This window comes from Megascapheus bottae, chromosome 12, assembly GCF_031878675.1.
Source record: "Megascapheus bottae isolate mThoBot1 chromosome 12, mThoBot2.hap1, whole genome shotgun sequence".
Classification (NCBI taxonomy): domain Eukaryota; kingdom Metazoa; phylum Chordata; class Mammalia; order Rodentia; family Geomyidae; genus Megascapheus; species Megascapheus bottae.
The window spans coordinates 37,795,961-37,811,320 of NC_143520.1; the positions used below are offsets into that span (position 1 = coordinate 37,795,961).

The 15,360-nt window shown below is 35.2% G+C and overlaps 1 long non-coding RNA gene across 1 annotated transcript in view; it reads right to left on the bottom strand.

Annotated features, from left to right (window-relative positions):
- LOC150056431 (uncharacterized) overlaps window positions 1–15,360 on the bottom strand; it is a 76,293-nt gene that overhangs the window by 14,717 nt on the left and 46,216 nt on the right. The window contains exon 4 of the long non-coding RNA XR_016537327.1: window positions 460–507. This is a non-coding gene — a long non-coding RNA (uncharacterized LOC150056431). The remainder of the gene's footprint in view (window positions 1–459; window positions 508–15,360) is intronic.

A 15,360-nucleotide genomic window follows, 5' to 3' on the forward strand; every position in this document is an offset into this window, starting at 1 on the left:
CTGCTTCTAGCTGGAAAAGGGCAAAGAGTAAGCAGTGTTCTTATTCCTTGCTGAGCAGTAAAACCTTAATTTTTGACTGAGTTGGGACTACATGCATCATGTTGTCTTTGGGAAAAATTCTGAAGTTGTTCACTTATGGATGTATTTTTCAGTGCATGTGTTTTATGCTGTCATAAAATAGTCTGATGCATTCTTTCATAATATCTTACTTGAACCAGGGGAATCTCTGAGCCGGGAGCATGGCCTAGTGGAAGCGTTCTTGCCTAGCATACACAAAGCCCTGGGTTCAATTCCCAGAACCACATACACAGAAAAAGTCGGAAGTGGCACTGTGGATCAAATGGCAGTGTGCTAGCCTTGAGCAAAAAATGTCCAAGGACAGTGCCCAGGCCCTGAGTTGAAGCCCAGGACTGGTCAAAAGAAAAGAAAAAAAAAAAAAAAAGGAGGGGGGAATCCTACCTTAAAGCCCCTTGAAGATGCAAAGGTCCTCCAGAGAGTTGCAGATTCCTGTAAACCCACAGAAAGTTATGTTGGTGTAAAAACTTGGACTGGAGTTCTCTCACAAAGAAATATCAAGCATATTAAAATGACATCCCACAGAAGAACAACTTTGAAAACTTTTTGCTTGTTAGACATTATAATTTTTACTAGACTGTAAGTAATCCTTTTTCTCTCTAAGCCTAATGCTTAAAGAGTTAAAAAAGTAGGTTGAGTGGGATAGACAGAAGAATGAAAAGGTGAATATACAAATACTTTCCCTCTTAATCCCAAAATTATAGCTAGGAAAGGGGAAGAAACTTAAATTGAATGAGAATTAGTGATTATCATATATTTTATGGTGTTTCTGAAACCCTGAGATGAAAATGTGTACAAACCAAAAATAACCCAGAAAAACATATGGAGCCAATTTCACCCAAGGGCAAAAGAAGAATAAATGCAAAGGACTGAAGCATTAACAGGGAGAGGAAAAGCCAAACAATGACTCATGATTTGCACCATCTGAACTACAGTAGTTCACTTCTTAATGTGCTTATAGGCACAAAACTGCATCACATATGAATATATCAGGAATATGCAAATTAATAGAGTTATATCATTTTCCACCATTAAAATTGGCACAATTTAAGATGGATAAAGTTTATTTTTATAAGGATGAGAAGAAAGGATAACTAACTCATGGTGATGACAGGAATGTCCACTGTCCAAATCATTTGGAAAGCAATTTTGCATTTTAATACATTTAAATGCAAACCAATTCACTGTAGACTTGTAGCTCTATAAAATTATCCTTACAAAATTCTCATATTCATGACAATGATGTTTTTACATTGGGATGATTAAAAGTTAAGTCCTAAAATAGATCAAAATTTACATGAATAAGGATAATATATATGAAATATTATAGAGCCAGTAAAATAAGTTTGACAGAGACAAAGATGAAGATAACAAATATAATCAATGGTACAGATATTGGAAGATATATTTACAGTTACTGATATAGATATCTAGAAATGTAAGGGTAGAAACAGACAGCATGTCGAAATAAATTAGTTAACTTAAAATGAAAATATAAATTTAGGACTGTATAAGAATGTAAGATCCATGAAATGAGAGACAATCCAGATGAGTTCTTTAAACATGGTAGGTATCTAATGAAAGATTTATTGAACAAATACTAACGTCTTATTATGTAATAACAGAGGAAAAGAGAGGAATCTTTATTTCACTTCATGGTGTTCTGTATGTATATATTTTGAAATAAAGCATAATTAATTGTTAACATTACATTTTAAATTAGAATTTCAAATTAGAATCTTCTATAGAGACAATTGCTGTCATTCACTGACCTACTAATGTATTATCATATTTGGGTATATTGAAAATAAAGCTAATAAAATATAACAGATTTTTTTGTGAGAATTAACATGTGGACTAACTTCAAGTTAACTACTTGATATCGTCTGTGTCATTAAATAGATTAAATTTTCCTAACGTCTAATAAAACCCATGATATCATTTTGTCCTTGGGTTGACAGAATATTTTCAATATATTAATATTTACATATTCAGATTAATATTTATTAATATGTAATATTTATATAATACAAAAAGTAAGTTAAGACAAATATTTGTAGTGTTAGCAATATTTAGTAGTATAGTATTAACTAATAGAATGCTAACAGATAGTCTTATTTTCTCTGAGTCAGATTTAAGACAAATTAACCAAAATGATGAAGATACATTATTTGTGTTGTATTGTGGGGCTTGAACTCGGCTTGGGCACTGTACCTGACCTCTTCACCTCTAAGCTTCCCTTGAGCCAAGCCACATCCTATTTTCTAGAGGTTAATTGGAGATAAGAGTGTCAGGTCCTTTTGTGCCCAGGCTGGCTTTGAACTTGATCCTCAGATCTCAGCCTCCTGAGTAGCTAGGATTACAGGCGTGAGCTACCACATCCGGCTGAGGAAGATCATTTTTTTTTTCCTAGTCCTTGGCCTGAGCTCAGGGCCTGAGCACTGTCCTTGGACTTTCTCAAAGCTAGAGCTCTACCACTTGAGCCATAGCACCACTTCTGGCTTCTTTTCTATGTATGTGGTATCAAGGAATCGAACCTGGGTATTCGTGCATGCTAGGCAAGCACTCAACCTCTAGGCCAAACTCCTAGCCCAGAAAGATACATTTTAAAGAGTATTATCCTTTCCCTTTTTTTCTCCCCGTTTTTCCCTCCCAACACCACTCCACAAGTTGTGTATTTCATTTTTTCTTGTTTCTTTTTCTTTTTTTTTTTTTTTTGTTTTTTTTTTTGGTCATGGGGCTAGAATTCTGGGCCTGGGTGTTGCACCGAGTTCTTCAGCTCAAGGCTACTGTTCTTCCCCTTGAGCCACAGCGCCACTTCCGGTTTTTAGTGGTTAATTGGTGATAAGAGTGTCACTGTGTTTAGTGTCCTGGCTGGCTTTGAACTGCGATCCTCAGAACTCAGTCTCCTGTAGCTAGGATTATAGGCGTGAGACACCGTGCTCGATAGTACAGTTGATTTTCAACTTAGTGTCTAGTGCATGTCACCACTGCATTCATTCAATCTTTTATGTTCTTTGTAAGTTTTTATATTTTCGAGTTTTATACCAGTGAATTTGGAATTTTGTTTTGGAATGTTAATTAATTTATTTTCTCCCTATTTCAAAACAAATAACTGACCATATTGTGATTTCAGTAGTATCAGTTAGTAATTCAGTTAAAGATAAAATCCTTATATAAGACAATTGTATTATTTCTTGTATTTTTGAGTAAATTCATCAACTGTAGGGAAATACTTTAAAACTTCACTTGTAAATTTCCTAATTTTTTTTGAAAAAAGAAACTTATTATTTTAGTTTACAATCAGCATTTACAAGGTATTCATAAACAGTGAGATTAAATGAGTCTCCAGGTATGACATAAAGCATTTAATAGCAATTTTTAGGAAACATTTCAGTAGGTAAGAATCTGTCAGACTTAGTGCATTTAAACCAAACAAGAAGTCATTTAGTCAACTGAATCCCTCAGGATCCTCTCAGAAGGCAGAAATGTATCAATTTGGTTGAGAAAAGTTCATATAAAAATTAATAACTTTTAGGGTCCAGGAGTTTGGCCTAGCGGTTTAGTGTTTGCCTAGCATGCACAAAGTCTGGAGTTCAGTTCCTCGGTACCACATACAAAAAGCCGGAAGTGGAGCTGTGGCTCAAATAGTAGAGTCTTGAGAAAGCCCAAGAACAGTGCTCAGGCACTGATTTCAAACTCTGGCTCCTGTCCTCTCCACACCATAGTGCTTGAGATAACACTGGTAAAATTCACTAAAGTGCTACATCTCTAAATTGCTGAAAATTCGCATTCTGAAACTCTAAATATACAGAATGTCCCATAGGGAAATGTTCCACAGCTCGCTGGGAAGTCGGATCCGAGAATGTGGTAGGATGCTGCTTACCAAGGGGCACGCAATTCTTTTGTGTGCAGTGTGACTTTTAGACTGCAGAACAGCAAGACCTGAACAGCAAGAGTGGGATTCTGCTGACCCCATCCCCAATTTAAAAGCCTAGCCATGGGGAATTTCCACATTTCAGTAGCAGCTCAAGAGAACACACCAGAATGTCCTGCTAGTACCCCTTCCTTAGGAACTATCCTGACTGGCAGATCCATTTCAACTTTGTTGGCAGAACATAGGGATCATCTCCATTACCACAGCATAAGTAATCAAAGTAGACTTATTCTCTAGAAATCATACATTGCTAACTAGGAAAGTTCACAGCAGTTGTTATATGTACATCAACATATCAAAATAATTCCGTATTTTCACTTAACAAGATATTCTTTTTACAGTACTGTTTTCACCTGCTCCCCTAAGAACAATCCCAATACTCTTTATAGAGTGCAAACTTGTTCAACTGCTATGGAAAGCAGTATGACAGTTCCTCAAAAGACTAAACATAGAACTCCCCTTTTACCTAATGATTAAATTTTAAAGTTAATCTCTAATTTTTGTATATAGAGAGTCTAAAAAAGAAGGAAATTGTTAAAATATTCCAATAATATACATCTAGCAAACAAAAAGGAAATATACAAAGTGATTACATGTATATTCTTAAATGGTCCTAAAGACTCCTATTCAATCCATTTCATATATTCCTAGCTCATATTTTTCCTTGATTCACAAGTAGATGTCTCATAAATATACCAGAGATATCCTAGAATGAGTTCTGCTTCAAAATATGTTCTATATGACAGAAATGAATATCCAAATATATTGCTGTTCTTCAAGGAGCAAACTAAATAAGTCTATAGTTCTTCAGCTATCCTCTTGTCAGTGGTACCAGCATATTTTTTTCATATCTTTCAGATTTCCCCAATCATAGTAGCTTATAGATCACATCCTCTCTAGAGTATATGCACATGAGGATAATCAAATGTGTGGCTATTGGTATAGGACTATATATAAACCTTCATTTCTCATGGTGAAGAATTCAGTTTCTGTCAGGGTCCAGGAGCAAACAAATGGCTCTTCTTAAAACAGTTGCAGGATGAGAGTATTGCTTTCCCCCACAAAATCTAGTCTTCCAGTCCTCTTGTGGGTGCTTCCCAGAGATTCCATTCAATATCCAGGTTTGCTGTAAATATTTCAAATAATCAGTTACCAAAAGGTTTATGTGCTATCACATCCTGAACTGGCTGCAGAGTTTCAGAGAAGCACACAGGAAAAAAAATCTGGATTCACCAATGATTTGTATTGTCAATTAATTTGGCCTAATTTAGGAATCTAGTCAGTTGCTTCTTTGTCTAAAGCCTAGAGTTAATGGCAGGACATAGCGCAAAAAGAACAGAGGACTGGAAGGTACTATGTATGTCCAGGAGCTTTGGCAAAGTATCTTTACACAAACCATGAATAGAAAAGAAAATTCTATAAGAAGTCCTTTCTTCCTGTACTTAAGAAGCACTTGATTGCTCAGTGAGCATATGGCATCTTCCAAATGCTCTAACATGACCTGGAGATTGGCTTTACTCTGGAGTAATACATTCAATGAAGAGATAATTTCTTTTTCCTTCGAAAGGAAAACAAAAGTACTTTCATCGAACACAGAGAAAGTGGAGTATGAGATGAAAATCAGAGATCACTGCCAGGTAAAGTACAGAAAAATCCAACTTTACTCATGTTTGTGTTGAAAAGCAACAAGAGGGCAATAACTCAGGAGAGTTATCTCCTGAGTCACTGAGGAAGTAAGTCTATAACAACAAAGCAACGTGGCTAAAGCCTCAGCTGTCTACCTGACTGCTGGGAAGCACCACAGGAAGAGGAAAACATTGGAATTAAGAGAGAAATACTTTTCATATGCTATATGGTATTAAAAAAAAGAACAACCTCAATGTAGCTCCATCTTTCAATTAACTACAAAAATTTGTAATGCTATCACCTCTCAAATAACAGGCTCTGTACTGAAATATGTATTTAATAATCTCATGAAAATGTCTTTATTTACCCCAGAACTATTTCTTCTTTAGACTGCAGATTTTAAAAAGAACAAACATTAGAAGTCATTGAATACTCCAGTCTTTCTACATACAAAGCAATCTATGTCATTATCAACCCTGAACCAAAAGATCTTCAAATGCAACAACCCAAGTGACATTTCTTTATCCAACAGCATCTAGTTGAGTAAGTGAAGACTTATGCTATCACCGCAAATAGGGAGCTAAATAATGAGAACAGAAGATCCTGAAAATTTAGACCTCATCATTCATTGTGATTGTTCTTTGACAAGTAATGCCGAAATATCTTTAATAGAGATTATTTTTTGCATTTAGGTTTACTTTTTCTTGAAAATGTAAAAGGAAATCCTTCCTGGAATTGTTTGGTATGTGCTGCAAATGGTCTGATTAGCAGGCAACCATTACTAAGAAACAAGTACAAAGGTTAGAACATTTCACATGGAGAAATGAATATACTCAAAGATAAATGATTAGTGTTTTCCTGTATTAGCACTAAATTAATTCAGAAATAGAAATGTTAAAGGGACTGATGAAATATAAGATATACATGCATTTTGCTTACAAAAAGGTTCAGGGAAAATAAAGTATGTTAATAAAATTGTTTCCCAGAATGGTGGCATACACCTGGAATCCTAGAATTTGGGTAGCAGAGGCGGGAGGATCATTGCTTAAGAGCCAGCTAGGGGCATATGGTGAAACTCAGTTTCAAGACTAATTTGCTTTACTTTACTTTGTTCAGATAATTATAATAGGATATAATAAATCACTTCTAAATTAATACATAAGTCTAAATTCCCTTAAAAAATGTTGTCAGTCATCACAATGATCCATTCAATTTCTAAATTTCACAAAGAACTCTTCAATGTATTTCCAGCCACATAGACTGCCTGTCTGGAATGGTATGTTTCCTCACTCTGAGGCTGACAGCTTCAAAGATCATCCTGTTGAATAGATCTACTAAGATGTGCTTTATTATTTTATGTATCTTTTATTTTCCTTTTGTCTTCTTAATCCCTGCTGGATGCAATGTCACTGAAAATGATGGAGTAAGAAACTATAAAATATTTCTTTCCACTGAAACATTGATCGTTAAAAAAATATGGTTAGAATCAAATTTGGGAGGACTCTGAGATCAAACCAAATTAAAACAAACATGAATCCACAAACAAGCAAGCATCAGCAACTACAACCCTAAGACAACTGAGAGAATAAAGTATAAAGAACCTAATGACATTATGTGGGAAAATATCTAGACTTATCTGCCATCATCAGCTTGACAGTGGCAAGGAAGTGTGAGCCAGAGTTTCTGTTGCAACTTGTAGGAGGCAGAAGCAGCAGTACAACACAGTTTTTTTTTTTTCAAGCATTGTGGCTACATGGTTTGATCTGTGTTTGAATATTTTGGTTGAGGCCTGAGTCTATTCAGGAATTTGTCTTGGTTCTACCCATCTCAGTGCTGAAGGCCACTCCCAGGAAACAGTTGCTGAAAGCTTTGAAATATAAATAATATACTGGTCCCAAGTGTTTACAGCAAGAGATTGTGGTGACTCAGCCTGAAAGAGATGAAAATGTGTGGGAAGTCAAAAGATAAGCAAGAAATCTTCAGAAAGATAAATTGTATACAGGAAAACCTGAGAGGACATCTGCTTGGAAAAGACCCAGGAAAAAAACTTTTCAGAGTTATTGGATATGAAGAACTCTAAACAACAGCTCCAGCTACACTATTTAGGCTGCAAAAAAGCAGAGGAGGGAGGCAAACACAGAGTGATAAATAGGCTGTTTATGCACTAAAAACACTTCCCACCACAAATAATTATAGATGAGAAATGTAATTCTTGTGGTGACTGCCAAGAAATTACTACAGGAAACAGCTATAGTATACACATAAAAGTCAATAAAAGACAGTCAGAATAGTTTGGTACTGAATAAAAATATTCGTGAATGCACAACTGAAGACAATAATGAAGGGGATATAGCCAGAAAAAAAAAACCTATAAGGGCTTGGTTCCAAGGATCATGTTGTTCACAGGTGCAGTGAAACTATGGCAAGTGGAATCCAATGGACTGGCCCTAGGTGTTTGGAGGTATTCAAAGGGTCTTATGAGACTCTAGTGCACTCCTATCCCCACTTTCCTCATGACTTGTGGGGAAACAGTTTGCTCTGCTACATGCATCCCATAATTTCAATACAGCACCCCCACCAGAATTCCAAGGCAACAGTGACATTGGAATGACCTTGGAGCTAGGTTGTTCCACAACCAAGAACAAAAATAATTTTCTCTAGAATCCATTAATGCAAATATTTATGAGAAAAGGTATCTAGTAGAGAATATAGGAAAACCAAAAGAAAATTTCCTTTAAGTCCTGCATCATTGACAAAAATGCTAAATGTAAATGGACTAAGTTAACCTCTCAAGTGCATAAATTGGCAAAATATATTTTAAACATAATCGAACTATTTATTATCTACAAAGACTCACTTTATAGTTAAAGACAAAACTAGATTAAAAATGAGAGCTTTTAAAAGGAAAATCTACGGAAATAGTAATCAAAAGACACTTGAGGAAGCTATAGTGATGTCTGACAAACTCGATCTTAAGTCAAAAACTCTTACAAGGAATATTGATATTGAGAAAACGAAAAGCCATCAAAATGACATATCAGTGACTAATACATATCTAAAAAAGAGTACAACTTATATGAAGAAAAATGACAATACAATGTATTCTTCAATAATAATTGTTTTTCCTATAATTTACAGAAAACAGTCAGAAGATTAACAAGGAAATGGAATACTTGAACAATACAATTGGCAAGTGAAAAACAACATGCCTATGTATATGGGAACGTACATTATCCTCAAGTGCAAGTGGAATGCTGTTCAACATATATCATATATTTATTTATAGTATATATCTTAATAGACTGCAAATGAAAGAAACCATACCAATTACTTTCCACAACAGCAGAATGAAAGTAAACATCAGTAAGAAAGGAAAGCTGAAATATAAAAAAGTTAAACCTCATGAAATGAATGGATCAAAGAGGAAAGCACAAAGAAATTTAAAAAATGCTCAAAGATTAATGAGAAGAAAATATAATATACCAAATCTTCTGTGAAACAACAAATGCAAAACTTGGAGAGAAATTTATGTCTATGAAGCCTACATTTAAAAAGGAAAGACTCAAATCAATAGCCAACTTTACAAATTAAGGGAAACAGTTTGGCCATTTCTCAGTATAGTAAACAAATAACAGTTACATGACTCAGAAATTTTTTCCTATGTATGTACCCCAAGAAAAACTGAACATTCTAGCAAGGTACCGTAGTACCCAGGGGTAGGGTAGTAGCCTTGAATTGAAGAGCTTAGAAACAGTACCCAGGCCAATTTCAATTCATGATACACACACACACACACACACACACACACACACACACACACACACACACACACACACACACACAAAACCCAACCTTCTAACAAAAACAGGGAAATGCATACTCATATATACTCATATTTAAGAGCCAGAGACCAAATATCCATCAGTTGCTGAGTTACAAACAAAACCCAAGAGCAATCTGTTCAACCATAAAAGTAGATGAGTTATTAAAATAGCCTACAAAAGAATGAACTCTGAGATCATGTGCTAAGAGAAGACATTATAACCAATTGCACGATCTAATTTATAATAAATATTTAAGGTGCACATGATTTTCCTTAATGAACAGTCTCTAGATGTTAAAATATAAAAGATGGAAATAGGGAAAATAAAGACAAAAGAAACAGCAAAAGAATAAATAGCTATGATCATTCAACTAAGATTAGCAGGATAGCATCTGAGCTGAATACTAAAGGAAGTTCATATTCCAACAGATAGAAATCTTATTCAAGAACATGGAACTTCTCAAGACAGAAAATTACATGCAGTGGCAGGAAACAGTTTACAGGAACAATGGGTTAAAGTTGGTCAATGTAGGATAGAGCCTTGGGAAATCTGGTCCAGAGAAATATCAAGTTGTTGCAAAACAACACTCAAGAAATGCAGAAACCAAAGCGTAAAAGTGTTCCTAATATCTCCTGTGATTTATATTTAAGCTGTAATGACTTTGGGGTATGTGGGATATGAAAGTCACTAGGGATATGAAAGTTTGGAGAGTCAAAACAAAAGTCACTTTCTGCCGTAGGGATGTTTAGGTCTATGTTCAGCTCAGTTAATTTAAGTGTTTAACTGATTCACTTAGCAGAAGTTGCTATGGAGGGAAAACAAAATCCACCAAATCTCAATTATTGTATGACCTTTGGGGGATTTAAAAGACAGTCTTGTCTCTGGGTTCAAAAGCATCCCTTGCCCTTTTAGGAAACTTTTTCTTCATAGAAGGAAAAGCTTCTTTCTCTTTATTCACAGTTGTGTGTTCTCTAATAAGTGTGCTTTTTTCCTTTAGAGCTGACCTGCTTTCACTTCAGTGCATGTTGTTTTCAAAGAATCATTTGATGTACAAGAAACTTCTTGCTTAAAAATAAAAACTGAAGCTGGAAGAGTGAAATAGAATGAAAGGCAAGGCAGGGACAAAAACAGTCTTTATTTTGTATTTGGGGTGATTAGACAAGTAAATATGAATGCAAAACTTTATGCTAAAATGCACTGACTGCCAATAAATTACCAAATTTATGTATTCAGTATTTTGTTCTTCCTTAATTTTGTGCCTTGACTTGTATCAAATTTGTTCCACATCATAAGGAAATACACAGAAAAAAATTCCAAAGACCCTACATTCCTTTGAAATGAAACAGAGAGGAAGAGAAATTATCTTTTTATTGTCTATTTATAGAATTCAAAACCTATAGACTCTGGCAGTCCTTGGGCACAAGTCTTTCCCACTCAAGCATATATCCTTTCATACTGTCCTTTTCATACTGTGAGTTTCAGCCACCTCAATTTCTGCATGTCTGCTTCAGCAGAGATGATGTATTTTTTAAATTGTATTTTATTGTTGGGATAATGTATAGAGGGGGTTACAGTTACATTCATCATGTAGTGAGTACATTACTTCTCGAACCCTGATATCCCTAGAGATGGTGTATTTTATTTATCATTGCATCTCTGTGACTTATTTTTGTTCTCTGTCTACCATATAAATTATTTTATGCATCCAAATGATGACTTTTTAAAAATCTGTTCATCTAAATTCATCTTCTCAAACCCTACCTTCAGGGAGAGTCTGCTTATTTAACTTTGTTTCATTTGTAACCAAAGTTCATAGAAAAAAATTCACTTTCTGCTAGTAAAAAGGCCCTGGATAATCTATGCTGAGTCAGAAATCTGTTCCATGATACTGACCTTATAATCTATACATGCTCTAAAATATATAATAAATAGCAAATGAGGTGCTGAACAATTATAGAAATTATATTTACCTATTAGTTTTTAAATGGTTCCATCAATTGTGTATAACACACAAGCAAGATCCCAGATGATAAAAATGTGAAGACTTTTTAATATATAGCACAGTAACTCACTTGATTAGCTATTTAGCAATAGCTTTCTAAACGATAAAGGTAAAAGTTCAAAAAATTGATTTCCTTTTTTTCTCTCACATTTACCTCACTGGCTCTTGATAATATCTATCTATTTCTAGTTAAAAATGACCTACTTTATTCTTCACAGAAGTAGTTAATCTCTTATAATGATTATTTGTGTCTCAGGAAAGGATGCTCACTAATTACAAAATGAATATTGCCTGTTGCTAGGAGTGGGTAGGTGTTATCTCTGTAAGCTGACAGGATATAGCAAGACATTTCACTCTTGAACAGTTACCATGGTTTATATTCTATCTTCACAACTAACAATGTTGCCCATTAGAAAAGATCACATTCCATCCAAGTCCCACAAAGATTCTCTATTCTCTTACCAGTGACAGTGCAGTACAAGGTAGGTGCTTAACTCACTAAAGGAAAGAAATAGATAATTTACATTTTAAAATTCATTAGAGGAAACAATGTGGCACAAACACTTGTTCATATTCACAACTGAGGAAGTGAGAGAAAGTCTTGATCTATAGACACAAGTACAGGAGCAAAAAACAAAATTGCTTCATTTTATACAATATGAATAGATAATGCAACTATGATTTAGTTATTTCAAGGTACTCTTGTCAACCATTTACACCTATCATCTTAATTAATGAATCATATTGGTTTAAGTCTCTTGCTGTCAACATTCTCTAGCTGAAGAACGAGGACTTTCATTACTTGCCTATCGGCCGAGTGAAAAGCTTTACACATTCAAATGCCTGGTTCTAGAATCAGGAATCCTTTAATAGCAAACTGAATCAGTGTTAGTATAATGATACAGCATTTTGAGAAAGGGATGTATTTGAGAAGAGTCTATCCACAGAAAAATTATTATTTATGATAGGAAAAAAAAGATTAAGGAACCAGAAATACAATCTGAAGCAGTAACTACAGGTATTGGGAGTTTACTGTTTCTATGGTGATATCACACAGATGTCTTAACTTCCAAGAAGTAGGATCACCTAAAATTATTTTAATCATCTCCACAGACACAGTCCCATTTGTAGCATAATGAAATCTGGTATTCCTGACAGAAGATAAATATGTAATGTATCTTTTAAATTCTAATAGCAAATAGAGGGTGGAAATAAGTCATTGAAGGACAGAATTGAGAACTTTTGCATAGGAATGATTTAAACGAAGGGTCTTCTGCACTCATACTCTGGCCCCAACTTTTTAAAAATATTTTTTATTGTGATTAATGGAAGGATTACATTTTATTCACCAGATAGAAGGTGCATAACTTCACATACCCTTTCTCATGACATGGTCCTCCTTTCCATCCCACCCTCCCCCCTTATCGTGATATCCCCCCTTTCCTATCCAATTTCAAATAATCAATTAAGCACATAGAAAATATATTAGATAACAAGGTGAAATATTGTAACAATATGAGATAACCAAGGGATGGCAAAAGAGATGAGAGATAACATAGTACATTAAGAACAACAGTCACCCATTATATGGCTTTTGTTTCCTTATCCTGGAGGTCCTTACATTTAGTGTCATACTATTTGGCCTAATGTCTCTAGATTTTGTTCTATTGTAAATCTCTACTAGGAGAGCCCAAGGTTTCTACTGATTATGACAAATGAGGAAGACTATTGGGCCTGTGTTCCTCTGAGTCTGGCTTACTTCACTTAATATGATTTTTTCTAAGTCTTTCCATTTCCTTATAAATGGGGCGATGTCATTCTTTCTGACAGCCGCATAGAATTCCATTGTATATAAAGACCACATCTTGTTGATCCACTCATCAACTGAAGGACATCTGGGTTGGTTCCATATCTTTTCTATGGTAAATAGTGCTGCAATGAACATCATTGTGCTAGTGGATTTAGTATGCCCTTGTTTCTGGACAATTGGGTAAATACCAATTAGTGGAATTGCTGGGTCATAGGGGAGTTATGTTTAGTCTTTTGAGGAACTGCCATACTGCTTTCCATAGTGGTTGAACAAGTTTGCACTCCCACTGACAGTGTAGCAGTGATCCCTCCTGGCCACATCCCCACCAGCATCTGTTGTTATTAGTTTTCTTGATCCTGGCCATTCAAACTGGAGTGAGGTGGAATGTCAGAGTTGTTTTGATTTGCTTTTCTTTTATGACCAGAGATGTCAAGCATTTCTTCATGTGTCCATAGGCCATTATTATTTCTTCTTCAGAGAAGACTCCCTTTAAGATTTTGGTCCATCTTTTAACGGGATGATTGTTACTTTGGAGATTAGTTTTGGAGTGATTGAATTTTTTGAGTTGTTGATATATTTTAGATATGAGGCCTTTGTCGGTTGCATGGTTAATAAAGAACTTCTCCCATTCTGTAGGCTTCCTAATTAATTTACTATCTATGTCCTTTGCCATACAGAAGCTCCGCAGTTTAATGCAGTCCCACTTATCTAGACTTTCTCTGATTTGTTGTGTTTCTTGGTCCTTATTGAGAAAGTTTCAGCCTGTGCCAAGGAGGCCTAGTGTATCTTCTATTCTTTTTTGTAAAGTTTTCAGTGTGTCAGCTTTTACCTCGAGGTCTTTGATCCATTTAGAGTTAATTCTAGTGCAGGGTGACAGTTTTCTGTAGGTGCTTAACCAGTTCTGACAGCACCAGTTGTTGAAGAGGCTGTCTTTCTTCTGTTCTATTTTTTTGGTCCCTTATCAAAGATTAGGTGGCCATAGGTCTGTGGGTTAATATCTGAGTCCTCAGTTCTATTCCATTGATCTTCAGGCTTTTTAATGTGCCAGTACCAAGTGGTTTTGATCACTATAGCTCTGTAATAGAGTCTCTTAAGTTTGGTATTGAAATTCCTCCTGTGCTGTTCTTTCTTCTAAGAAGTGTTTTTGCTATATGAGGTCTGTTATTATTCCATATGAAATTTTGGATTGCCTCTTCTATTTCTTTAAAGAGTCACATTGGGATATTGATGGGTATTGCGTTGAATTTGTAGATAGCCCTTGGCCAGATAGTCATTTTCACGATGTTGATTCTTCCAATCCAGGAGCATGGGAGGTTTTTCCATTTCCTCAGTTCTGCTTTCATTTCCTTTTTCAGGGTTTTAAATTTTTCATGAAAAAATCTTTTACATTCTTATTTAAGGTAATTCCTAGGTACTTTATTTTCTTTGAAGCTATTGCCAAAGTAGTTGCTTTCCTGATTGTTGTCTTGTTCCTCTCACTGTTGGCATATAGGAAGGCAGTTGATTTTTGAAGGTTAATTTTATACCCTGCTACCTTTCCAGAGTTTTGAATCAGTTCAAGGAGCTTGGGAGTGGAGTCTACAGGGTTCTTTAAATACAGAATCATGCCATTTACAAAAAGGGAAAGTTTCACTTCCTCTTTCCCTATTTGGATCTCCTTTATGCTTGCTTCTTGCCTTATTTCTCTGGCTAGGAATTCTAATACTATGTTAAAGAGGAGTGGAGAGAGTGGGCATCCTTGTCTCATTCCCAATTTTAGAGGGAATGGCTTTAGCTTTTCGCCATTAAGTATAATACTAGCTGTGTGGCCCCGACTTTTTAAGCACAATTTCCATCCACTGATTGTACTAGGTAAAGAGCAAATGAACTCTGTGTACCACCATCAAGTAAGTAGTTAGTCCTTACTATTCTTTTTTTCCTATAAAATTTTTTAAAGTACATTTAAAGTTTGTTCATTGAATGAGAAGTTTATTCCAATTGCAGACAAACATACACAAGTGTGGTGATAGAAAATTTAGGCAATCCTTCCTGGCCATTCATGGTGAGGCCACAGTATGGGCCTGGCAATGTGATCTCCATTGCTAGA